This window comes from Carica papaya, chromosome 5 (genome assembly GCF_054855325.1).
Source record: "Carica papaya isolate Zhongbai chromosome 5, ASM5485532v1, whole genome shotgun sequence".
NCBI classification, from domain to species: Eukaryota; Viridiplantae; Streptophyta; class Magnoliopsida; order Brassicales; family Caricaceae; genus Carica; species Carica papaya.
In genome coordinates this window covers 29,583,492-29,605,989 of record NC_142313.1, presented here as the reverse complement: position 1 = coordinate 29,605,989, position 22,498 = coordinate 29,583,492, and the positions used below count along the sequence as shown (strand labels likewise).

General features: G+C 46.5%; 5 non-coding genes and 37 pseudogenes across 5 annotated transcripts; all 42 read right to left on the bottom strand.

The window, feature by feature from the left end:
* Positions 1–85: 85 nt before the first annotated feature.
* Positions 86–204, bottom strand: LOC148261185 (5S ribosomal RNA; annotated as a pseudogene).
* An 879-nt stretch (positions 205–1,083) lies between these two features.
* On the bottom strand, positions 1,084–1,202 carry LOC148261184 (5S ribosomal RNA). The gene has a single exon (XR_015820330.1). It is a non-coding gene; the product is annotated as a 5S ribosomal RNA (ribosomal RNA).
* Positions 1,203–1,765: 563 nt separating this feature from the next.
* On the bottom strand, positions 1,766–1,884 carry LOC148261183 (5S ribosomal RNA; annotated as a pseudogene).
* A 205-nt stretch (positions 1,885–2,089) lies between these two features.
* On the bottom strand, positions 2,090–2,208 carry LOC148261182 (5S ribosomal RNA; annotated as a pseudogene).
* A 203-nt stretch (positions 2,209–2,411) lies between these two features.
* LOC148261181 (5S ribosomal RNA) lies at positions 2,412–2,529 on the bottom strand (annotated as a pseudogene).
* A 560-nt stretch (positions 2,530–3,089) lies between these two features.
* Positions 3,090–3,208, bottom strand: LOC148261180 (5S ribosomal RNA; annotated as a pseudogene).
* Positions 3,209–3,413: 205 nt separating this feature from the next.
* Positions 3,414–3,532, bottom strand: LOC148261179 (5S ribosomal RNA). Its single transcript, XR_015819873.1, has one exon. It is a non-coding gene; the product is annotated as a 5S ribosomal RNA (ribosomal RNA).
* Positions 3,533–4,091: 559 nt separating this feature from the next.
* On the bottom strand, positions 4,092–4,210 carry LOC148261178 (5S ribosomal RNA; annotated as a pseudogene).
* Positions 4,211–4,741: 531 nt separating this feature from the next.
* Positions 4,742–4,860, bottom strand: LOC148261177 (5S ribosomal RNA; annotated as a pseudogene).
* Positions 4,861–5,395: 535 nt separating this feature from the next.
* Positions 5,396–5,514, bottom strand: LOC148261176 (5S ribosomal RNA; annotated as a pseudogene).
* Positions 5,515–6,425: 911 nt separating this feature from the next.
* Positions 6,426–6,544, bottom strand: LOC148261175 (5S ribosomal RNA; annotated as a pseudogene).
* A 533-nt stretch (positions 6,545–7,077) lies between these two features.
* Positions 7,078–7,196, bottom strand: LOC148261174 (5S ribosomal RNA; annotated as a pseudogene).
* A 209-nt stretch (positions 7,197–7,405) lies between these two features.
* LOC148261173 (5S ribosomal RNA) lies at positions 7,406–7,524 on the bottom strand (annotated as a pseudogene).
* Positions 7,525–8,089: 565 nt separating this feature from the next.
* On the bottom strand, positions 8,090–8,208 carry LOC148261172 (5S ribosomal RNA; annotated as a pseudogene).
* A 557-nt stretch (positions 8,209–8,765) lies between these two features.
* LOC148261171 (5S ribosomal RNA) lies at positions 8,766–8,884 on the bottom strand (annotated as a pseudogene).
* A 207-nt stretch (positions 8,885–9,091) lies between these two features.
* LOC148261170 (5S ribosomal RNA) lies at positions 9,092–9,210 on the bottom strand (annotated as a pseudogene).
* Positions 9,211–9,416: 206 nt separating this feature from the next.
* On the bottom strand, positions 9,417–9,535 carry LOC148261169 (5S ribosomal RNA). Its single transcript, XR_015820332.1, has one exon. It is a non-coding gene; the product is annotated as a 5S ribosomal RNA (ribosomal RNA).
* Positions 9,536–10,094: 559 nt separating this feature from the next.
* LOC148261168 (5S ribosomal RNA) lies at positions 10,095–10,213 on the bottom strand (annotated as a pseudogene).
* A 560-nt stretch (positions 10,214–10,773) lies between these two features.
* On the bottom strand, positions 10,774–10,894 carry LOC148261167 (5S ribosomal RNA; annotated as a pseudogene).
* A 209-nt stretch (positions 10,895–11,103) lies between these two features.
* Positions 11,104–11,222, bottom strand: LOC148261166 (5S ribosomal RNA; annotated as a pseudogene).
* Positions 11,223–11,779: 557 nt separating this feature from the next.
* On the bottom strand, positions 11,780–11,898 carry LOC148261165 (5S ribosomal RNA; annotated as a pseudogene).
* Positions 11,899–12,102: 204 nt separating this feature from the next.
* Positions 12,103–12,221, bottom strand: LOC148261164 (5S ribosomal RNA; annotated as a pseudogene).
* Positions 12,222–12,426: 205 nt separating this feature from the next.
* LOC148261163 (5S ribosomal RNA) lies at positions 12,427–12,545 on the bottom strand (annotated as a pseudogene).
* A 204-nt stretch (positions 12,546–12,749) lies between these two features.
* LOC148261162 (5S ribosomal RNA) lies at positions 12,750–12,868 on the bottom strand (annotated as a pseudogene).
* Positions 12,869–13,427: 559 nt separating this feature from the next.
* Positions 13,428–13,546, bottom strand: LOC148261161 (5S ribosomal RNA; annotated as a pseudogene).
* Positions 13,547–13,753: 207 nt separating this feature from the next.
* Positions 13,754–13,872, bottom strand: LOC148261160 (5S ribosomal RNA; annotated as a pseudogene).
* Positions 13,873–14,076: 204 nt separating this feature from the next.
* LOC148261159 (5S ribosomal RNA) lies at positions 14,077–14,194 on the bottom strand (annotated as a pseudogene).
* Positions 14,195–14,757: 563 nt separating this feature from the next.
* On the bottom strand, positions 14,758–14,876 carry LOC148261158 (5S ribosomal RNA; annotated as a pseudogene).
* A 205-nt stretch (positions 14,877–15,081) lies between these two features.
* On the bottom strand, positions 15,082–15,200 carry LOC148261157 (5S ribosomal RNA; annotated as a pseudogene).
* A 562-nt stretch (positions 15,201–15,762) lies between these two features.
* LOC148261156 (5S ribosomal RNA) lies at positions 15,763–15,881 on the bottom strand. The gene has a single exon (XR_015820374.1). It is a non-coding gene; the product is annotated as a 5S ribosomal RNA (ribosomal RNA).
* Positions 15,882–16,090: 209 nt separating this feature from the next.
* Positions 16,091–16,209, bottom strand: LOC148261155 (5S ribosomal RNA; annotated as a pseudogene).
* A 204-nt stretch (positions 16,210–16,413) lies between these two features.
* On the bottom strand, positions 16,414–16,531 carry LOC148261154 (5S ribosomal RNA; annotated as a pseudogene).
* A 562-nt stretch (positions 16,532–17,093) lies between these two features.
* Positions 17,094–17,212, bottom strand: LOC148261153 (5S ribosomal RNA; annotated as a pseudogene).
* A 202-nt stretch (positions 17,213–17,414) lies between these two features.
* On the bottom strand, positions 17,415–17,533 carry LOC148261152 (5S ribosomal RNA; annotated as a pseudogene).
* Positions 17,534–18,093: 560 nt separating this feature from the next.
* On the bottom strand, positions 18,094–18,212 carry LOC148261151 (5S ribosomal RNA). The gene has a single exon (XR_015820936.1). It is a non-coding gene; the product is annotated as a 5S ribosomal RNA (ribosomal RNA).
* Positions 18,213–18,421: 209 nt separating this feature from the next.
* Positions 18,422–18,540, bottom strand: LOC148261150 (5S ribosomal RNA; annotated as a pseudogene).
* An 883-nt stretch (positions 18,541–19,423) lies between these two features.
* LOC148261149 (5S ribosomal RNA) lies at positions 19,424–19,542 on the bottom strand (annotated as a pseudogene).
* Positions 19,543–19,747: 205 nt separating this feature from the next.
* On the bottom strand, positions 19,748–19,866 carry LOC148261148 (5S ribosomal RNA; annotated as a pseudogene).
* Positions 19,867–20,754: 888 nt separating this feature from the next.
* LOC148261147 (5S ribosomal RNA) lies at positions 20,755–20,873 on the bottom strand (annotated as a pseudogene).
* Positions 20,874–21,078: 205 nt separating this feature from the next.
* Positions 21,079–21,197, bottom strand: LOC148261146 (5S ribosomal RNA; annotated as a pseudogene).
* Positions 21,198–21,758: 561 nt separating this feature from the next.
* Positions 21,759–21,877, bottom strand: LOC148261145 (5S ribosomal RNA; annotated as a pseudogene).
* Positions 21,878–22,081: 204 nt separating this feature from the next.
* On the bottom strand, positions 22,082–22,200 carry LOC148261144 (5S ribosomal RNA; annotated as a pseudogene).
* Between the last annotated feature and the right edge of the window lie 298 nt (positions 22,201–22,498).

Below are 22,498 nucleotides of genomic sequence, written 5' to 3'. Positions count from 1 at the left end.
GCCGTGACTCACATTTGCGAATAAATCTGCGGACCATAATTAAAGTCGCGCGTAACGTCGAATGGCACATCTGAAAAAAAGAAAATGGGTGCAACACGAGAACCTCCCAGGAGGTAACCCATCTTTGTACTACTTTTGCCAACGCACACTTAACTGCGAAGTTCTGATGGGATCCGGTGCATTTGTGCCGGTGTGACCGCACCTATTTAATTTCGTGCTGAAAATACATACACTCCTTCTTCCCTCCCCCCTCCCATCATTTGTTTCCTTGTGCGTTCACACAGCACCTCTCCTTCTCGTTCTAATATCGATTAAAATGCCCCTGATTCTTTACTCACATTTGCGTATAAACCAGCGGACCATAGTTCCAGTCGCGCATAACGTCGAACGACCCATCTAAAAAAAATTGTTGCGATACGAAGACTTCCCAAGAGGTCACCCATCCGAGTACTACTCTCGCCAAAGCATACTTAACTGCAGAGTTCTGATAGGATCCAGTGCATTAGTGCTGGTATGATGCCACTTGTTTAATTTTGCGCTTCAAATACATACACTCATTCTCTTTTCTTCCTCATCCGTCATTTGTTTCCTTGTGCGCGCACACTGCACCTCCCGTACTCGTTCTAACATCAAGTAAAATGTCACGGCGCCGTGACTCACATTTGCAAATAAACCTGCGGACCATAAATCAAGTCGCGCGTAACGTTGAAAGAATCATCTGCAAAAAGAAGGGTGCAACACGAGGACCTCCCAAGAAAATGGGTGAAATATAAGGACTTCGCAGGAGGTAACCCGTGCTAGTACTACTCTCGCCCAAGCACCCTTACCTACGGAGTTCTGATAGAATCCGTTGCATTAGTGATGGTATGATTGCACCTGTTTCATTTCGTGCTAAAAATACATACACTCCTTCTCCTTCCCTCCCCCTCCCATCAATTGTTTCCTTGTGCATTCACACTGCTCCTCTCCTTCTCGTTCTAATATCGATTAAAATGCCCCTGCTTCTTGACTCACATTTGTGTATAAACCAGCGGACCCTAGTTTCAGTCGCGCTTAACGTCGAACGACCCGTCTGAAAAAAAATTGGTGCGACACGAGGACTTCCCAGGAGGTCACCCATCCGAGTACTACTCTCGCCCAAGCACAATTAACTGCGGAGTTTTGATGGGATCCGGTGCATTTGTGCTGGTATGATCGCACCCATTTAATTCCGCGCTGCAAATACATAAACTCCATCCCCTTTCTTCCCCCTCCCGTCATTTGTTTCCTTGTGCGTGCGCACTGCACCTCCCGTGCTCGTTCTAATATCAAGTAAAATGCTACGGTGCCATGACTCACATTTGCGAATAAACCTGAGGACCATAATTCAAGTTGCACGTATCGTCGAAAGAATCATCTGCAAAAAAATTTGTGCAACACGAGAACTTCCTAAGAAAATGGGTGAAATATAAGGACTTCGCAGGAGGTCACCCATTCTAGTGCTACTTTCGCCCAAACACGCTTAACTTGCGGAGTTCTGATAGAATCCGTTGCATTGGTGCTGGTATGATTGCTCATGTTTCATTCTGCGCTGCAAATACATACACTTCTTCGCCCTCCATCCCCCCTCCCGTCATTTGTTTCCTTGTGCGTGCACTCTGCATCTCTCCTTCTCTTTCTAATATCGATTAAAATGCCCCTGCTTCTTGACTCACATTTGCCTATAAACCAATGGACCCTAGTTTAAGTCGCGCGTAACGTCGAACGACCCGTCTGGAAAAAAAAATTAGTGCGACACGAGGACTTCCCAAAAGGTCAACCATCCGAGTACTACTCTCGCCCAAGCACACTTAATTGTAGAGTTCTGATGGGATCCGGTGCATTAGTGCTGGTATGATCGCACCTGTTTAATTTTGCGCTGCAAATACATAAACTCCTTCTCCTTTCTTCCCCCTCCCGTAATTCGGTTCCTTGTGCATGCGCACTGCACCTCTCGTTCTCATTCAAATATCAAGTAAAATGCCACGGCGCCGTGACTCACATTTGCCAATAAATCTGCGGACCATAATTAAAGTCGCGCGTAACGTCGAACGGCACATCTGAAAAAAAAAGGGTGCAACACGAGAACTTCCCAGGAGGTAACCCATCATTGTACTACTTTCGCCAAAGCACACTTAACTGTGGAGTTCTGATGGGATCCGGTGCATTTGTGCTGGTGTGACCGCACCTGTTTAATTTCGTGCGGAAAATACATACACTCCTTCTTCCCTCCCCCCTCCCATCATTTGTTTCCTTGTGCGTTCACACTGCACCTCTCCTTCTCATTCTAATATCGATGAAAATGCCCCTGATTCTTGACTCACATTTGCGTATAAACCAGCGGACCATAGTTCCAGTCGCGCGTAACGTCGAACGACCCATCTGAAAAAAAATTGTTGCGATACGAGAACTTCCCAAGAGGTCACCCATCCGAGTACTACTCTCTCCCAAGCACACTTAACTGCAGAGTTCTGATGGGATCAAGTGCATTAGTGCTGGTATGATGCCACTTGTTTAATTTTGCGCTTCAAATACACACACGCCTTCTCTTTTCTTCCTCCTCCCGTCATTTGTTTCCTTGTGCGTGCGCACTGCACCTCCCGTACTCGTTCTAATATCAAGTAAAATGCCACGGCGCCGTGACTCACCTTTGCAAATGAACCAGCAGTTTATAATTCCATTCGCGTGTAACGTAGAAAGAATCATCTCCAAAAAGATGGGTGCAACACGAGGACCTCCCAAGAAAATGGGTGAAATATAAGGACTTCGCAGGAGGTCACCCATCCGAGTACTTTTCTCGCCCAAGCACCCTTAACTGCGGAGTTCTGATAGAATCCGTTGCATTAGTGCTGGTATGATCCCTCATGTTTCATTCTGCACTGTAAATACATACACTCTTTCTTCTTCCATCCCCCGTCCCGTCATTTGTTTCCTTGTGCGTGCGCACTGCACCTCTCGTTCTCGTTCAAATATCAAGTAGAATGCCACGGCGCCGTGACTCACCTTTGCAAATGAACCAGCGGTTTATAATTCCATTCGCGCGTAACGTCGAACAACCCATCCGAAAAAAATAGGTGCAACACGAGGGCTTCCCAAGTAGTCACCCATTCGAGTACTACTCTCGCCCAAGCACACTTAACTGCGGAGTTCTGATGGGATCCGGGGCTTTAGTGCTGGTGTGATCGCACCTGTTTAAATTCGCGCTGCAAATACATACACTCCTTCTCCTTTCTTCCCCCTCCCGTCATTTGTTTCCTTGTGCGTTCACACTTCACCTCTCATTCTCGTTCTAATATCGATTAAAATGCCCCTGCTTCTTGACTCACATTTGCGTATAAACCAGCGGACCCTAGTTCCAGACGCGCGTAACGTCGAACAACCCGTCTGAAAAAAAATTGGTGCGACACGAAGACTTCCCAGGAGGTCACCCATCCGAGTACTAATCTCGCCCAAGCACACTTCACTGCGGAGTTCTGATGGGATCCGGTGCATTAGTGCTGGTATGATCGCACCTGTTTAATTTCGCGCTGCAAATACATAAACTCATTCCCCTTTCTTCCCCCTCCCGTCATTTGTTTCCTTGTGCGTGCGCACTGCACCTCCCGTTCTCGTTCTAATATCAAGTAAAATGCCACGGCGACGTGACTCACATTTGCGAATAAACCTGAAGACCATAATTCAAGTCGCGCGTAACGTCGAAAGAATCATCTGCAAAAAAATGGGTGCAACATGAGGACTTCAGAAGAAAATGGGTGAAATATAAGGACTTCGCAGGAGGTAACCCATGCTAGTACTACTCTCGCCAGAGCACCCTTACCTACGGAGTTCTGATAGAATCCGTTGCATTAGTGCTGGTATGATCGCATCTATTTCATTTCGTGCTGAAAATACATACACTCCTTCTCCTTCCCTCCCCCTCCCATCAATTGTTTCCTTCTGCGTTCACACTGCACCTCTCCTTCTCGTTCTAATATCGATTAAAATACCCCTGCTTCTTGACTCACATTTGCGTATAAACCAGCGGAACCTAGTTCCAGTCGCGCGTAACGTCGAACGACTCGTCTGAAAAAAAATTGGTGCGACACGAGGACTTCGCAGGAGGTCACCCATCCGAGTACTACTCTCGCCCAAGCACACTTAATTGCAGAGTTCTGATGGAATCCGGTGCATTAGTGTTGGTATGATCGAACCCGTTTAATTCCGTGCTGCAAATACATAAACTCCTTCTCCTTTCTTCCCCCTCCCGTCATTTGTTTGCTTGTGCGTGCACACTGCACCTACCGTGCTCATTCTAATATCAAGTAAAATGCTACGGTGCCGTGACTCACATTTGCGAATAAACCTGAGGACCATAATTCAAGTCGCGCGTATCGTCGAAAGAATTATCTGCAAAAAAATGGGTGAAATATAAGGAGTTCGCAGGAGGTCACCCATCCTAGTGCTACTCTCGTTCAAGCACCCTTAACTTACGGAGTTCTGATAGAATCCGTTGCATTGGTGTTGGTATGATTGCTCATGTTTCATTCTGCGCTGCAAATACATACACTTTTTCTCCCTCCATCCCCCCTCCCGTCATTTGTTTCCTTGTGCGTGAACTCTGCATCTCTCCTTCTCGTTCTAATATCGATTAAAATGCCCCTGCTTCTTGACTCAGATTTCCGTATAAACCAGGGGACCCTAGTTCCAGTAGCGCGTAACGTCGAACGACCCGTCTGAAAAAAAAATAGTGCGTCACGAGGACTTCCCAGGAGGTCACCCATTTGAGTACTACTCTCGCCCAAGTACACTTAACTTTGGAGTTCTAATGGGATCCGGTGCATTAGTGCTGGTTTGATCGCACCTGTTTAATTTTGCGCTGCAAATACATAAACTCCTTCTCCTTTCTTCCCCATCCCGTCATTTGTTTGCTTGTGCGTGCGCACTGCACCTACCGTGCTCGTTCTAATATCAAGTAAAATGCTACGGTGCCGTGACTCACATTTACGAATAAACCTGAGGACCATAATTCAAGTCGCGCGTATCGTCGAAAGAATTATCTGCAAAAAAATGGGTGAAATATAAGGACTTCGCAGGAGGTCACCCATCCTAGTGCTACTCTCGCCCAAACACCCTTAACTTGCGGAGTTCTGATAGAATCTGTTGCATTGGTGCTGGTATGATTGCTCATGTTTCATTCTGCGCTACAAATACATACACCTTTTCTCCCTCCATCCCCCCTCCCGTCATTTGTTTCCTTGTGCGTGCGCACTGCACCTCTCGTTCTCGTTCAAATATCAAGTAAAATGCCACGGCGCCGTGACTCACATTTGCAAATAAATCTGCGGACCATAATTAAAGTCGCGCGTAACGTCGAACGGCACATCTGAAAAAAAGAAAATGGGTGCAACACGAGAACTTCCCAGGAGGTAACCCATCATTGTACTACTTTTGCCAAAGCACACTTAATTGTGGAGTTCTGATGGGATCCGGTGCATTTGTGCTAGTGTGACCGCACCTGTTTAATTTCGTGCTGAAAATACATACACTCCTTCTTCCCTCCCCCCCTCACATTATTTATTTTCTTGTGCGTTCACACTGCACCTCTCCTTCTCGTTCTAATATCGATTAAAATGCCCCTGATTCTTGACTCACATTTGCGTATAAACCTGCGGACCATAGTTCCAGTCGCGCGTAACATTGAACGACCCATCTGAAAAAAAATTGTTGCGATACGAGGACTTCCCAAGAGGTCACCCATCCGAGTCCTACTCTCTCCCAAGCACACTTAACTGTAGAGTTCTGATGGGATCCAGTGCATTAGTGCTGGTATGATGCCACTTGTTTAATTTTGCGCTTCAAATACATAAACTCCTTCTCTTTTCTTCCTCCTCCTGTCATTTCTTTCCTTGTGCGTGCGCACTGCACCCCCCGTGCTCGTTCTAATATCAAGTAAAATGCCACGGCGACGTGACTCCCATTTGCGAATAAACCTGAGGACCATAATTCAAGTCGCGCGTAACGTCGAAAGAATCATCTGCAAAAAAATGTGTGCAACACGAGGACTTCACAAAAAAATGGGTGAAATATAAGGACTTCGCAGGAGGTAACCCATGCTAGTACTACTCTCGCCCAAGCACCCATGCTAGTACTACTCTCGCCCAAGCATCCTTACCTACGGAGTTCTCATAGAATCCGTTGCATTAGTGCTGGTATCATCGCACCTGTTTCATTTCGTGCTGAAAATATATACACTCCTTCTCCTTCCCTCCCCCTCCCATCAATTGTTTCCTTGTGCGTTCACAATGCACATCTCCTTCTCGTTCTAATATCGATTAAAATGCCCCTGCTTCTTGACTCACATTTGCGTATAAACCAGCGGAACCTAGTTCCAGTCGCGCGTAACGTCGAACGACTCGTCTGAAAAAAAATTGGTGCGACACGAGGACTTCGCAGGAGGTCACCCATCCGAGTACTACTCTCGCCCAAGCACACTTAACTGTGGAGTTCTGATGGGATCCGGTGCATTAGTGTTGGTATGATCGCACCTGTTTAATTCCGCGCTACAAATACATAAACTCCTTCTCCTTTCTTCCCCTTCCCGTCATTTGTTTCCTTGTGCGTGCGCACTGCACCTACTGTGCTCGTTCTAATATCAAATAAAATGCTACGGTGCCGTGACTCACATTTTCGAATAAACCTGAGGACCATAATTCAAGTCGCGCGTATCGTCGAAAGAATTATCTGCAAAAGAATAGGTGAAGTATAAGAACTTCGCAGGAGGTCACCCATCCTAGTGCTACTCTCGCCCAAACACCCTTAACTTGCGGAGTTCTGATAGAATCTGTTGCATTAGTGCTGGTATGATTGCTCATGTTTCATTCTGTGCTGCAAATACATACACTTTTTCTCCCTCCATCCCCCCTCCCGTCATTTGTTTCCTTGTGCGTGCACTCTGCATCTCTCCTTCTCGTTCTAATATCGATTAAAATGCCCCTGCTTCTTGACTCACATTTGCGTATAAACCAGTGGACCCTAATTCCAGTCGCGCGTAACATCGAACGACCCGTCTGAAAAAAAAAATTAGTGCGACTTGAGGACTTCCTAGGAGGTCACCCATCCGAGTACTACTCTCGCCCAAGCACACTTAACTGCGGAGTTCTGATGGGATCCGGTGCATTAGTGCTAGTACGATCGAATCTGTTTAATTTCGCGCTGCAAATACATAAATTTCTTCTCCTTTCTTCCCCCTCCCGTCATTTGTTTCCAAGTGCGTGCGCACTGCACCTTTCGTTCTCGTTCAAATATCAAGTAAAATGCCATGGTGCCGTGACTCACATTTGCGAATAAATCTGCGGACCATAATTAAAGTCGCGCGTAACGTCGAACGACACATCTGAAAAAAAGAAAATGGGTGCAACACGAGAACTTCCCACGAGGTAACCCATCATTGTACTACTTTCACCAAAGCACACTTAACTGCGGAGTTCTGATGGGATCCGGTGCATTTGTGCTGGTATGATCGCACCTGTTTAATTTTGCGCTGCAAATACATAAACTCATTCCCCTTTCTTCCCCCTCCCGTCATTTGTTTCCTTGTGCGTGCGCACTGCACCTCCCGTGCTCCTTTTAATATAAAGTAAAATGCTACGGTGCCGTGACTCACATTTGCGAATAAACCTGAGGACCATAATTCAAGCCGCGCGTATCGTCGAAAGAATCATCTGCAAAAAAATGGGTGCAACACGAGAACTTACTAAGAAAATTTGTGAAATATAAGGACTTCGCAGGAGGTCACCCATCCTAGTGCTACTCTAGCCCAAACACCCTTAACTTGCGGAGTTCTGATAGAATCCGTTGCATTTGTGCTGGTATGATTGCTCATGTTTCATTCTGCGCTGCAAATACATACACTTTTTCTCCCTCCATCCACCCTCCCGTCATTTGTTTCCTTGTGCGTGCGCACTGCACCTCTCGTTCTCGTTCAAATATCAAGTAAAATGCCACGGCGCCGTGATTCACATTTGCGAAAAAATCTGCGGACCATAATTAAAGTTGCGCGTAATGTCGAACGACACATCTTAAAAAAAGAAAATGGGTACAACACGAGAACTTCCTAGGAGGTAACCCATCATTGTACTACTTTCACCAAAGCACACTTAACTGCGGAGTTCTGATGGGATCCGGTGCATTTGTGCTAGTGTGACCGCACCTGTTTAATTTCGTGCTGAAAATACCTACACTCCTTGTTCCCTCCCCCCTCCCATCATTTGTTTCCTTGTGCGTTCACACTGCACCTCTCCTTCTCGTTCTAATATCGATTAAAATGCCCCTGATTCTTTACTCACATTTGTGTATAAACCAGCGGACCATAGTTTCAGTCGCGTTTAACGTCGAACGACCCATCTGAAAAAAAATTGTTACGATACGAGGACTTCCCAAGAGGTCACCCATCCAAGTACTACTCTCGCAAAAGCACACTTAACTGCATAGTTCTGATGGGATCCAGTGCATTAGTGCTGGTATGATGCCACTTGTTTAATTTTGCGCTTCAAATACATACACTCCCTCTCTTTTCTTCCTCATCCCGTTATTTGTTTCCTTGTGCGTGCGCACTGCACCTCCCGTACTCGTTCTAATATCAAGTAAAATGCAACGGCGCCGTGACTCACATTTGCGAATAAACCTGCGGACTATAAATCAAGTCGCGCGAAACGTCGAAAGAATCATTTGCAAAAAGATGGGTGCAACACAAGGACCACCAAAGAAAATGGGTGAAATATAAGGACTTCGCAGGAGGTCACCCATCCGAGTACTTTTCTCACCCAAGCACCCTTAACTTCGGAGTTCTGATAGAATCCGTTGCATTAGTGCTGGTATGATCCCTCATGTTTCATTCTGCACTGCAAATACATACACTCTTTCTCCTTCCAACCCCCCTCCCGTCATTTGTTTCCTTGTGCGTGCACTCTGCATCTCTCTTTCTCGTTATAATATTAAGTAATATGCCCCGGCACCGTGACTCACCTTTGCAAATGAACCAGCGGTTTATAATTCCATTCGCGCGTAACGTCGAACAACTCATGCGAAAAAAAAATAGGTGCAACATGAGGGCTTCCCAGGTGTTGACCCATCCGAGTACTACTCTCGCCCAAGCACACTTAACTGCGGAGTTCTGATGGGATCCGGAGCTTTAGTGCTGGTATGATCGCACCTGTTTAATTTCCTGCTGCAAATACATACACTCCTTCTCATTTCTTTCCCCTCTCGTCATTTGTTTCCTTGTGCGTTCACACTTCACCTCTCATTCTCGTTCTAATATCGATTAAAATGCCCCTGCTTCTTGACTCACATTTGCGTATAAACCAGCGGACCCTAGTTCCAGAAGCGCATAACGTCGAACGACCTGTCTGAAAAAAAAATTGGTGCGACACGAGGACTTCCCAGGAGATCAACCATCCAAGTACTAATCTCGCCCAAGCACACTTAACTGCGGAGTTCGGATGGGATCCGGGGCTTTAGTGCTGGTATGATCGCACCTGTTTAGTTTTGCGCTGCAAATACATACACTCCTTCCCCTTTCTTCCCCCTCTCGTCATTTGTTTCCTTGTGCGTGCGCACTGCACCTCTTGTTCTCGTTCTAATATCAAGTAAAATTCTACAGCGCCGTGACTCACATTTGCGAATAAACCTGAGGACCATAATTCAAGTCGCGCGTAACGTCGAAAGAATCATCTGCAAAAAAATGGGTGCAACATGAGGACTTCACAAGAAAATGGGCGAAATATAAGGACTTCGCAAGAGGTAACCCATGCTAGTACTACTCTCGCCCAAGCACCCTTACCTACGGAGTTCTGATAGAATCCGTTACATTAGTGCTGGTATGATCGCACCTGTTTCATTCCATGCTGAAAATACATACACTCATTCTCCTTCCCTCCCCCTCCCATCAATTGTTTCCTTGTGCGTTCACACTGCACCTCTCCTTCTCGTTCTAATATCGATTAAAATGCCCCTGCTTCTTGACTCACATTTGCGTATAAACCAATGTACCCTAGTTCCAGTCGCGCGTAACGTCGAACGACCAGTCTGAAAAAAAATTGGTGCGACCCGAGGACTTCCAAAGAGGTCACCCATCCGAGTACTACTCTCGCCCAAGCACACTTAATTGCGAAGTTCTGATGGGATCCGGTGCATTAGTGCTGGTATGATCGCACCCGTATAATTCAGCGCTGCAAATACATAAACTCCTTCTCCTTTCTTCACCCTCCCCTCATTTGTTTCCTTGTGCGTGCGCATTGCACCTCCCGTGCTCGTTCTAATATCAAGTAAAATGCTACGGTGCCGTGACTCACATTTGCGAATAAACCTGAGGACCATAATTCAAGTCGCCCGTATCGTCGAAAGAATCATCTGCAAAAAAATAGGTGCAACACGAGGACTTCCTAAGAAAATGGGTGAAATATAAGGACTTCGCAGGAGGTCACCCATCCTAGTGCTACTCTCGCCCAAGCACCTTTAACTTGCGGAGTTCTGATAGAATCCGTTGCATTGGTGCTGGTATGATGGCTCATGTTTCATTCTGCGCTGCAAATACATACACTTTTTCTCCCTCCATCCCCCCTCCCGTCATTTGTTTCCTTGTGCGTGCACTCTGCATCTCTCCTTCTCGTTCTAATATTGATTAAAATGCCCCTGCTTCTTGACTCATATTTGCGTATAAACCAGTGGACCCTAGTTCGAGTCGCGCGTAACGTCGAACGACCCGTCTGAAAAAAAAATTTGTTCGACACGAGGACTTCCCAAGTTGTCACCCATCCGAGTACAACTCTCGCCCAAGCACACTTAACTGCGGAGTTCTGATGGGATCCGGTGCATTAGTGCTGGTATGATCGCAACTGTTTAATTTTGCGCTGCAAATACATAAACTCCTTCTCCTTTCTTCCCCCTCTCGTCATTTATTTCCTTGTGCGTGCGTACTACACCTCTCGTTCTCGTTCAAATATCAAGTAAAATGCGACGGCGCCGTGACTCACATTTGCGAATAAATCTACGGACCATAATTAAAGTCGCGCGTAACGTCGAACGGCACATCTGAAAAAAAGAAAATGGGTGCAACACGACGGCTTCCCAGGTGGTCAACCATCCGAGTACTACCCTCGCCCAAGCACACTTAACTACGGAGTTTTGATGGGATCCGGAGCTTTAGTGCTGGTATGATCGCACCTGTTTAATTTCGCACTGCAAATACATACACTCCTCCTTTCTTCCCCCTCCCGTCATTTGTTTCCTTGTGCGTTCACACTTCACCTCTCATTCTCGTTCTAATATCGATTAAAATGCCCCTACTTCTTGACTCACATTTGCGTATAAACCAGCGGACGCTAGTTCCAGACGCGCGTAACGTCGAACGACCCGTCTGAAAAAAAATTGGTGCGACACGAGGACTTCACAAGAAAATGGGTGAAATATAAGGACTTCGCAGGAGGTAACCCATGCTAGTACTGCTCTCGCCCAAGCACCCTTACCTACGGAGTTCTGATAGAATCTGTTGCATTAGTGCTGGTATGATCGCACCTGTTTCATTTCGTGCTGAAAATACATACACTCCTTCTCCTTCCCTCCCCCCTCCCATCATTTGTTTCCTTGTGCGTTCACACTGCACCTCTTTTTCTCGTTCTAATATCGATTAATATGCCCCTGCTTCTTGACTCACATTTGCGTATAAACAAGTGCACCATAGTTCCAGTTGCGCGTAACGTCGAACGACATGTCTGAAAAAAAATTTGTGCGACACGAGAACTTCCCAGGAGGTCACCCATCCGAGTACTACTCTCGCCCAAGCACACTTAACTGCAGAGTTATGATGGGATCCGTTGCATTAGTGCTGGTATGATTGCACCCGTTTAATTTCGCACTGCAAATACATAAACTCCTTCTCCTTTCTTCCCCTCCCGTCATTTGTTTCCTTGTGCGTGCGCACTGCACCTCCCGTGCTCGTTTTAATATCAAGTAAAATGCTACGAAGCCGTGACTCACATTTGCGAATAAACCTGAGGACCAAAATTCAAGTCGCGCGTAACGTCGAAAGAATCATCTGCAAAAAAATGGGTGCAACACGAGGACTTCCCAAGTGGTCACCCATCCGAGTACTACTCTCGCCCAAGCACACTTAACTGCGGAGTTATGATGGGATCGGTTGCATTAGTGCTGGTATGATCGCACCTGTTTAATTTCGCGCTGCAAATACATAAACTTATTCTCCTTTCTTCCCCCTTCCGTCATTTGTTTCCTTGTGTGTGCACTCTGCATCTCTCTTTCTCGTTCTAATATCAAGTAATATGCCTCGGCACCGTGACTCACCTTTGCAAATAAACCAGTGGTTTATAATTCCATTCGCGCGTAATGTCGAACAACCCATCCAAAAAAAAATAGGTGCAACACGAGGGCTTCCCAAGTGGTCAACCATTCGAATACTACTCTCGTCCAAGCACACTTAACTACGGAGTTCTGATGGGATCCGGAGCTTTAGTGCTGGTATGATCGCACCTGTTTAATTTCGCACTGTAAATACATGCACTCCTTCTCCTTTCTTCCCTCTCCCATCATTTGTTTCCTTGTGCGTTCACACTTCACCTCTCATTCCCGCTCTAATATCGATTAAAATGCCCTTACTTCTTGACTCACATTTGCATATAAACCAGCGGACCCTAGTTCCAGACGCGCGTAACATCGAACGACCCGTCTGAAAAAAATTGGTGCGACACGAGGACTTCCAAGGAGGTCACCCATCCGAGTACTAATCTCGCCCAAGCACACATAACTGCAGAGTTCTGATGGGATCCGGTGCATTGGTGCTGGTGTGATCGCACCTGTTTAATTTCGCACTGCAAATACATAAACTCATTCCCCTTTCTTCCCCCTCCCGTTATTTGTTTCCTTGTGCATGCGCACTGCACCTCCTGTTCTCGTTCTAATATCAAGTAAAATGCCACGGCGCCGTGACTCACATTTGCGAATAAACCTGAGGACCATAATTCAAGTCGCGCGTAACGTCGAAAGAATCATCTACAAAAAAATGGGTGCAACACGAGGACTTAACAAGAAAATGGGTGAAATATAAGGACTTCACAGGAGGTTACCCATGCTAGTACTACTCTCGCCTAAGCACCCTTACCTACGGAGTTCTGATAGAATCCGTTGCATTAGTGCTGGTATGATCCCTCATGTTTCATTTCGTGCTGAAAATACATACACTCATTCTCCTTCCCTCCCCCTCCCATCAATTGTTTCCTTGTGCGTTCACACTGCACCTCTCCTTCTCGTTCTAATATCGATTAAAATTCCACTGCTTCTTAACTCATATTTGCGTATAAACCAGCGGACCCTAGTTCCAGTCGCGCGTAACGTCGAACGACCCGTCTGAAAAAAATTTTGTGCGACACAAGGACTTCCCAGGAGGTCACCCATCCGAGTACTACTCTCGCTCAAGCATACTTAACTGCGGAGTTCTGATGGGATCCGGTTCATTAGTGCTGGTATGATCGCACCCATTTAATTCTGCGCTGCAAAGACATAAACTCCTTCTCTTTTCTTCCCCCTCCCGTCATTTGTTTCCTTGTGCGTGCGCACTGCACCTCCTGTGCTCGTTCTAATATCAAGTAAAATGCCACGGCGCCGTGACTCACATTTGTGAATAAATCTGCGGACCATAATTAAAGTTGTGCGTAACGTCGAACGGCACATCTGAAAAAAAAAATGGGTGCAACACGAGAACTTCCCAGGAGGTAACCCATCATTGTACTACTTTCGCCAAAGCACACTTAACTGTGGAGTTCTGATGGGATCCGGTGCAATTGTGCTGGTGTGACCGCACCTGTTTAATTTCGTGCTGAAAATACATGCACTCCTTCTTCCCTCCCCCCCTCCCATCATTTGTTTCCTTGTGCGTTCACACTACACCTCTCCTTCTCGTTCGAATATCGATTAAAATGCCCCTGATTCTTGACTCACATTTGCGTATAAACTAGCGGACCATACTTCTAGTCGCGCGTAACGTCGAACGACCAATCTGAAAAAAAATTGTTGCGATACGAGGACTTCCCAAAAGGTCACCCATCCGAGTACTACTCTCGCCCAAGCACACTTAACTGCAGAGTTCTGATGGGATCCAGTGCATTAATGCTGGTATGATGCCCCTTGTTTAATTTTGCGCTTCAAATACATACACTCCTTCTCTTTTCTTCCTCCTCCCGTCATTTGTTTCCTTGTGCGTGCACACTGCACCTCCCGTACTCGTTCTAATATCAAGTAAAATGCCACGGCGCCGAGACTCACATTTGCGAATAAACCTGCGGACCATAAATCAAGTCGCGCGTAACATCGAAAGAATCATCTGCAAAAAGATGGGTGCAACACGAGGACCTCCAAAGAAAATGGGTGAAATATAAGGACTTCGCAGGAGGTCACCCATCCGAGTACTTTTCTCGCCCAAGCACCCTTAACTGAGGAGTTCTGATAAAATCCGTTGCATTAGTGCTGGTATGATCCCTCATGTTTCATTCTGCACTGCAAATACATACACTCTTTCTCCTCCCATCCCCCCTCCCGTCATTTGTTTCCTTGTGCGTGCACTCTGCATGTCTCCTTCTCGTTCTAATATCGATTAAAATGCCCCTGCTTCTTGACTCACATTTGCGTATAAACCAGTGGACCCTAGTTCCAGTCGCGCTTAACGTCGAACGACCCGTCTGAAAAAAAAAATTAGTGCAACACGAGGACTTCCCAGGAGGTCACCCATCCGAGTACTACTCTCGTCCAAGCACCCTTACCTACGGAGTTCTGATAGAATCCGTTGCATTAGTGCTGCTATGATCGCACCTGTTTCATTTCGTGCTGAAAATACATACACTCCTTCTCCTTCCCTCCCCCTCCCATCAATTGTTTCCTTGTGCGTTCACACTGCACCTCTCCTTCTCGTTCCAATATTGATTAAAATACCCCTGCTTCTTGACTCACATTTGCGTATAAACCAGCGGACCCTAGTTCCAGTCGTGCGTAACGTCGAACGACCTGTATGAAAAAAAGTTGGGGCAACACGAGGACTTCCCAGGAGGTCACCCATCCGAGTACTACTCTCGCCCAAGCACACTTAACTGCGGAGCTCTGAGGGGATCCGGTTCATTAGTGCTGGTATTATCGCACCGGTTTAATTCTGCGCTGCAAATACATAAACTCCTTCTCCTTTATTCCCCCTCCCGTCATTTGTTTCCTTGTGCGTGCGCACTGCACCTCCCGTGCTCGTTCTAATATCAAGAAAAATGCTACGGTGCCGTGACTCACATTTGCGAATAAACCTGAGGACCATAATTCAAGTCCTGCGTATCGTCGAAAGAATCATCTTAAAAAAAATGCGTGCAACACGAGGACTTCCTAAGAAAATGGGTGAAATATAAGGACTTCGCAGGAGCTCACCCATCCTAGTGCTACTCTCGCCCAAGCACCCTTAACTTGCGGAGTTCTGATAGAATCCGTTGCATTGGTGCTGGTATGATTGCTCATGTTTCATTCTGCGCTGCAAATACATACACTTTTTCTCCCTCCATCCCCCTTCCCGTCATTTGTTTCCTTGTGCGTGCACTCTGCATCTCTCCTTCTCGTTCTAATATCGATTAAAATGCCCCTGCTTCTTGACTCACATTTGCGTATAAACCAGTGGACCATAGTTCCAGTCGCGCGTAACGTCGAACGACCCTTCTGAAAAAAAAATTAGTGCGACACGAGGACTTCCCAAGAGGTCACCCATCCGAGTACTACTCTCGCCCAAGCACACTAAACTGCGGAGTTCTGATGGGATCCGGTGCATTAGTGCTGGTATGATCGCACCTGTTTAATTTCGCGCTGCAAATACATAAACTCCTTCTCCTTTCTTCCCCCTCCCGTCATTTGTTTCCTTGTGCGTGCGCACTGCACCTCTCGTTGTCGTTCAAATATCATGTAAAATGCCACGGCGCCGTGACTCACATTTGCGAATAAATCTGCGGACCATAATTAAAGCCGCACGTAACGTCGAACGGCACATCTGAAAAAAAGAAAATGGGTGCAACACGAGAACTTCCCAGGAGGTAACCCATCATTGTACTACTTTCGCCAAAGCATACTTAACTGCGGAGTTCTGATGAAATCCGGTGCATTTGTGCTGGTGTGACCGCACCTGTTTAATTTCGTGCTGAAAATTCATACACTCCTTCTTCCGTCCCCCCCTCCCATCATTTGTTTCCTTGTGCGTTCACACTGCACCTCTCATTCTCGTTCTAATATCGATTAAAATGCCCCTGATTCTTGACTCACATTTGCGTATAAACCAGCGGACCATAGTTCCAGTCGCGCGTAACGTCGAACGACCCATCTGAAAAAAAATTATTGCAATACGAGGACTTCCCAAGAGGTCATCCATCCAAGTACTACTCTCGCCCAAGCACGCTTAACTGCATAGTTCTGATGGGATCCAGTGCATTAGTGCTGGTATGATGCCACTTGTTTAATTTTGCGCTTCAAATACATACACTCCTTCTCTTTTCTTCCTCCTCCTGTCATTTGTTTCCTTGTGCGTGCGCACTGCACCTCCCGTACTCGTTCTAATATCAAGTAAAATGCCACGGCGCCTTGACTCACTTTTGCGAATAAACCTGCGGACCATAAATCAAGTCGCGCGTAATGTCAAAAGAATCATCTGCAAAAAGATGGGTGCAACACGAGGACCTCCCAAGAAAATGGATGAAATATAAGGACTTCACAGGAGGTCACCAATCCGAGTACTTTTCTCGCCCAAGCACCCTTAACTGCGGAGTTCTAATAGAATCCGTTGCATTAGTGCTGGTATGATCCATCATGTTTCATTCTGCACTGCAAATACATACACTCTTTCTCCTCCCATCCACCCTCCCGTCATTTGTTTCCTTGTGCGTGCACTCTGCATCTCTCTTTCTCGTTCTAATATCAAGTAATATGCTCCCGCACCGTGACTCACCTATGCAAATGAACCAGTGGTTTATAAATCCATTCGCGCGTAACGTCGAACAACCCATCAAAAAAAAAAATAGGTGCAACACGAGGGCTTCCCAGGTGGTCACCAATCCGAGTACAACTCTCGCCCAAACACACTTAACTGCGGAGTTCTGATGGGATCCAGGGCTTTAGTGCTGCTATGATCGCACCTCTTTAATTTCGCGTTGCAAATACATACACTCCTCCCTTCTTCCCCCTCCCGTCATTTGTTTCCTTGTGCGTTCACACTTCACCTCTCATTCTCGTTCTAATATCGATTAAAATGCCCCTGCGTCTTGACTCACATTTGCGTATAAACCAGCGGACCCTAGTTCCAGTCGCGCGTAACGTCGAACGACCCGTCTGAAAAAAAATTTGTGCGACACGAGGACTTCCCAAGAGGTCAACCATCTGAAAACTAATCTCGCCCAAGAACACTTAACTGTGGAGTTCTGATGGGATCCGGAGCTTTAGTGCTGGTATGATCGCACCTGTTTAGTTTCGCGCTGCAAATACATACACTCCTTCTCTTTTCTTCCCCCTCCCGTCATTTGTTTCCTTATGCGTGCGCGCTACACCTCCCGTTCTCGTTCTAATATCAAGTAAATAGCTACTGCGCCTTGACTCACATTTGCGTATAAACCTGCGGACCATAATTCAAGTCGTGCGTATCGTCGAAAGAATCATCTGCAAAAAAATGGGTGCAACACGAGGACTTCCTAAGAGAGTGGGTGAAATATAAGGACTTCGCAGGAGGTCACCCATCCTAGTGCTACTCTCGCCCAAGCACCCTTAACTTGCGGAGTTCTGATAGAATCCGTTGCATTTGTGCTAGTATGATTGCTCATGTTTCATTGTGCGCTGCAAATACATACACTTTTTCTCCCTCAATCCCCCCTCCCGTCATTTGTTTCCTTGTGCGTGCACTCTGCATCTCTCCTTCTCGTTCTAATATCGATTAAAATGCCTCTGCTTCTTGACTCACATTTGCGTATAAACCAGTGGACCCTAGTTCCAGTCGCGCGTAACGTCGAACAACCCGTCTGAAAAAAATTGGTGCGACACGAGGACTTCCCAAGAGGTCACCCATCCGAGTACTACTCTCGCCCAAGCACGCTTCACTGCGGAGTTCTGATGGGATCCGGTGCATTAGTGCTGGTATGATCACACCTGTATAATTTTGAGCTGCAAATACATAAACTCCTTCTCCTTTCTTCCCCCTCCCGTCATTTGTTTCCTTGTGCGTGCGCACTGCACCTCTCGTTCTCGTTCAAATATCAAGTAAAATGCCACAGCGTCGTGAGTCACATTTGCGAATAAATCTGCGGACTATAATTAAAGTCGCGCGTAACGTCGAACGATGCATCTGAAAAAAAAAAAATGGGTGCAACACGAGAACTTCCCAGGAGGTAAACCATCATTGTACTACTTTCGCCAAAGCACACTTAACTGCGGAGTTCTGATGGAATCCGGTGCATTTGTGCTGGTGTGACCGCACCTGTTTAATTTCGTGCTGAAAATACATAAACTCCATCTTCCCTCCCCACCTCCCATCATTTGTTTCCTTGTGCGTTCACACTGCACCTCTCCTTCTCGTTCTAATATCGATTAAAATGCCCCTGATTCTGGACCCACATTTGCGTATAAACCAGCAGACCATAGTTCCAGTCGCGCGTAACGTCGAACAACACATCTGAAAAAAAATTGTTGCGATACGAGGACTTCCCAAGAGGTCACCCATCCGAGTACTACTCCCGTCCAAGAACACTTAACTGCAGAGTTCTGATGGGATGCAGTGCATTAGTGCTGGTATGATGCCACTTGTTTAATTTTGCGCTTCAAATACATACACTCATTCTCTTTTATTCCACCTCCCGTCATTTGTTTCCTTGTGCGTGCGCACTGCACCTCCCGTACTCGTTCTATTATCAAGTAAAATGCCACGGCACCTTGACTCACATTTGCGAATAAACCTGCAGACCATAAAACAAGTCGCGCGTAACGTCGAGAGAATCATCTGCAAAAAGATGGGTGCAACACGAGGACCTCCCAAGAAAATGGGTGAAATATAAGGACTTCGCATGAGGTCACCCATCCGAGTACTTTTCTCGCCCAAGCACCCTTAACTGCGGAGTTCTGATAGAATCCGTTGCATTAGTGCTGGTATGATCCCTCATGTTTCATTCTGCACTGCAAATACATACACTCTTTCTCCTCCCATCCACCCTCCCGTCATTTGTTTCCTTGTGCGTGCACTCTGCATCTCTCTTTCTCGTTCTAATATCAAGTAATATGCCCCGGCACCGTGACTCACCTTTGCAAATGAACCAGCGGTTTATAATTCTATTCGCGCGTAACGTCGAACAACCCATCCGAAAAAAAATAGGTGCAACACGAGGGCTTCGCAAGTGGTCACCCATCCGAGTGCTACTCTCACCCAAGCACATTTAACTGCGGAGTTCTGATGGGATCCGGAGCTTTAGTGCTGGTATGATCGCACCTGTTTAATTTCGCGATGCAAATACATACACTCCTTCTCCTTTCTTCCCCCGCCCATCATTTGTTTCCTTGTGCGTTCACACTTCACCTCTCATTCTCGTTCTAATATCGATTAAAATTCTCCTGCTTCTTGACTCACATTTGCGTATAAACCAGCGGACCCTAGTTCCAGACGCACGTAACGTCGAACAACCCGTCTGAAAAATAATTGGTGCGACACGAGGACTTCCCAGGAGGTCACCCATCCGAGTACAAATCTCGCTCGAGCACACATAACTGCGGAGTTCTGATGGGATCCGGTGCATTAGTGTTGGTATGATCGCACCTGTTTAATTTCGCGTTGCAAATACATAAACTCATTCCCCTTTCTTCCCCCACCTGTTATTTGTTTCCTTGTGCGTGCGCACTGCACCTCCCGTTCTCGTTCTAATATTAAGTAAAATGCTACAGCGCCGTCACTCACATTTGAGAATAAACCTGAGGACCTTAATTCAAGTCGCGCGTAACGTCGAAAGAATCATCTGCAAAAAAATGGGTGCAACACGAGGACTTCACAAGAAAATGGGTAAAATAGAAAGACTTCGCAGAAGGTAACCCATGCTAGTACTCCTCTCGCCCAAGCACCCTTACCTACGGAGTTCTGATAGAATCCGTTGCATTAGTGCTGGTATGATCGCACCTGTTTCATTTCGTGCTGAAAATACATGCACTCCTTCTCCCTCCCTCCCCCACCCATCAATTGTTTCCTTGTGCCTGCACTCTGCATCTCTCCTTCTCGTTCTAATATCGATTAAAATGCCCCTGCTTCTTGACTCACATTTGCGTATAAACCAGCGGACCCTAGTTCCAGTCGCGCGTAACGTCGAACGACCCGTCTGAAAAAGAAATTAGTGCGACACGAGGACTTCGCAGGAGGTCACCCATCCGAGTACTTTTTCTCGCCCAAGCACACTTAACTGCGGAGTTCTGATAGAATCCGTTGCATTAGTGCTGGTATGAGCCCTCATGTTTCATTCTGCACTGCAAATACATACACTCTTTCTCCTTCCAACCCCCCTCCCGTCATTTGTTTCCCTGTGCGTGCACTCTGCATCTCTCTTTCTCGTTCTAATATCAAGTAATATGCCCCAGCACCGTGACTCACCTTTGCAAATGAACCAGCGATTTATAATTCCATTCGCGCGTAACGTCGAACAACCCATCCGAAAAAAAAAATAGGTACAACACGAGGGCTTCCCAGGTGGTGACCCATCCGAGTACTACTCTCGCCCAAGCACACTTAACTGCGGAGTTCTGATGGGCTCCGGAGCTTTAGTGCTGGTATGATCGCACCTGTTTAATTTCGTGCTGCAAATAAATACACTCCTTCTCATTTCTTCCCCCTCCTGTCATTTGTTTCCTTGTGCGTTCACATTTCACCTCTCATTCTCGTTCTAATATCGATTAAAATGCCCCTGTTTCTTGACTCAGATTTGCGTAAAAACCAGCGGACCCTAGTTCCAGACGCGCGTAACGTCGAACGACCTGTCTGAAAAAAAATTAGTGCGACACGAGGACTTCCCAGGAGGTCACCCATCCGAGTACTAATCTTGCCCAAGCACACTTCACTGCGGAGTTCTGATGGGATCCGGTGCATTAGTGCTGGTATGATCGCACCCGTTTAATTCCGCGCTGCAAATACATAAACTCCTTCCCCTTTCTTCCCCCTCCCGTCATTTCTTTCCTTGTGCATGCGCACTGCACCTCCCGTTCTCGTTCTAATATCAAGTAAATAGCTACAGCGTCGTGACTCACATTTGCGAATAAACCTGAGGACCATAATTCAAGTCGCGCGTAACGTCGAAAGAATCATCTACAAAAAAATGGGTGCAACACGAGGACTTCACAAGAAAATGGGTGAAATATAAGGACTTCGCATGAGGTAACCCAAGCTAGTACTACTCTCGCCCAAGCACCCTTACATACGTAGTTCTGATAGAATCCGTTGCATTAGTGCTGGTATGATCGCACCTGTTTAATTTCGCGCTGCAAATACATAAACTCCATCTCCTTTCTTCCCCCTCCCGTCATTTGTTTCCTTGTGCGTGCGCACTGCACCTCTCGTCCTCGTTCAAATATCAAGTAAAATGCCACGGCCCCGTGACTCACATTTGCGAATAAATCTGCGGACCATAATTAAAGTCGCGCGTAACGTCGAACGGCACATCTGAAAAAAAAAATGGGTGCAACACGAGAACTTCCCAGGAGGTAACCCATCATTGTACTACTTTCGCCAAAGCACACTTAACTGCGGAGTTCTGATGGGATCCGGTGCATTAGTGTTGGTGTGACCGCACCTATTTAATTTCGTGCTGAAAATACATACACTCCTTCTTCCCTCCCCCCCTCCCATCATTTGTTTCCTTGTGCGTTCACACTGCACCTCTCCTTCTCGTTCGAATATTGATTAAAATGCCCCTGATTCTTGACTCACATTTGCGTATAAACCAGCGGACCATAGTTCCAGTCACGCGTAACGTCGAACGACCCATCGGAAAAAAAATTATTACGAAACGAGGACTTCCCAAGAGGTCACCCATCCGAGTACTACTCTCGCCCAAACACGCTTAACTACAGAGTTCTGATGTGATCAAGTGCATTAGTGCTGGTATGATCCCACTTGTTTAATTTTGCGCTTCAAATACAAACACTCCTTCTCTTTTCTTCCTCCTCCGGTCATTTATTTCCTTGTGCGTGCGCACTGCACCTCCCATACTCGTTCTAATATCAAGTAAAATGCCACGGCGCCGTGACTCACATTTGCGAATAAACCTGCGGACCATAAAGCAAGTCGCGCGTAACGTCGAAAGAATCATCTGCAAAAAGATGGGTGCAACACGAGGACCTCACAAGAAAATGGGTGAAATATAAGGACTTCGCAGGAGGTCAACCATCCGAGTACTTTTCTCGCCCAAGCACC